Genomic DNA, 1,731 nt, shown 5'->3' on the forward strand with positions numbered 1-1,731 from the left:
CAGGCCAGCAAGAGGATGGAGATAACCACGTAGTTGATTAGAGGGGTGGAGCAGCTCTCCTACGAGGAAAGGCTGAGAGAATTGGGATTGTGCAGCCTGGAAAAGAGAAGGCTTTGGGGTAACCTAATTGCAGCCTTCCAGGACCTGAAGGGAGCCTACTACAAGAAAGATGGAGAGAAACTATTTAGAAGGGCTTGTAGAGACAGGACAGGGGGAATGACTTTAAACTGAAAGAGAGAGTAGGTTCAGAATAGATTTTAGGAGAAATTCTTTACTGTGAGGATGGTGAGGCACTGGCAGAGGTTGCCCAGAGAAGCTGTGGATGCCCCATCCCTGGGAGTGTTCAAGACCAGGCTGGATGGGGCCCTGAGCAACCTGCTTTGATGGAACACATCCTTGTCCATGGCAGAGGGCTGGAACTGGATCATCTTTAAGGTCCCCTCCAACCCAAACCATTCTATGGTTTTCGTGTTTGCATGCCCAGCTGTCAAGCAGCTGAATCCAGATGAACTGAACCTCACCCTTAGTTTGTTTTGTACTTTCCCCTTGTTGGGTTTGCCCCTTCACATGTCAATAGTGCAAAAAGATTAATGCATCCATGGCCAGCCATTCTGTGTGCACCCAAGGGACTGAATTTGCTGGAAAAAATCATATTTCTTAATAAATAACCCCAAACCAGCAGGACATCAGTCATATGAAATGACACAACCGAGTGAAAAAAATTCCAGTGGCGAATGGGAAGAATGAGGAACACACACAGCAAGACTGCAATGAAGACCATGGAGGTTGGAGGAGAGGTGGCAGGGACAAAGCACCTGCAGCTGCTTCACAAACTCTTGATGACTCTCCCCACCTGAGCTGGGGAAAACAGACCAAGGAGGTTAAATAGACTCACTTTCTTTTGTCTGCAGGCCAGCTGTAGGGCCTGATCCTGTTTGCTCCCTTGGTCCCACAGAAAAAACCTCTGGGTGCGCATGGATCTTGCACAGTACCTCATCTTTCTGTGTGTGTCAGAGATTCACTGTAACAAATGGCAGACAAGCACAATCTACTCACCAGAAATCACCTCAGTGTCTCAGGAAAAGTTGTTATTTCCACTCTAATTTTTCCTATTAAAATGTTGTGGACTTAAGCATTTCTCTTGAGCATTTTTCTGTTCCCACAAGTGTCAGTCCAAGTACGATGAGTGGTGGCTCACCTGGGCAGGCTGGCTGGACAAAAGTCTCCCCACAGACTTTAGGGGGATGCTGGTCTTTCAACCTCTTCTGCTGGGGTCTCAACCAGTCTATCCCACCAGGAAAGAAAATACAGGGACCAGCAGCATGCTAGAGGGAACAGCAGCTTCCCCTGCCCCTCACAAAGCACAGGCTCCATAGCAGCCTTGAAAACGTTTCACAGAAAGGCAGAGCACCCTTCAGCAGTGGAAAGCAGCAGGCTGCCATTCCTGCAGATGCAGCAGTATGTGACAGTGCATGGGGAGCAAAGCCAGCTGTGAGCAGCACAGATGAAAGGCACCATAAAAAACACGGCAGGAGAAGCACAGCCATGAGAGTACGGTATTTTCACTTTCCATCTGTCGATGCCTGCCTAGCAGTAACTAGAAGGAGAAGTGAGAAAATGATGCCTCTAAAGTTTTATTTCACGTCTTGTCTGCTATTTACCATGTTACATAAAGGCCCAGTCTAGAGCTACTTCAATGATCAGATGCTTAACACGAAGATGTGTGGAAGG

Source organism: Parus major, chromosome 3 (genome assembly GCF_001522545.3).
Source record: "Parus major isolate Abel chromosome 3, Parus_major1.1, whole genome shotgun sequence".
Classification (NCBI taxonomy): domain Eukaryota; kingdom Metazoa; phylum Chordata; class Aves; order Passeriformes; family Paridae; genus Parus; species Parus major.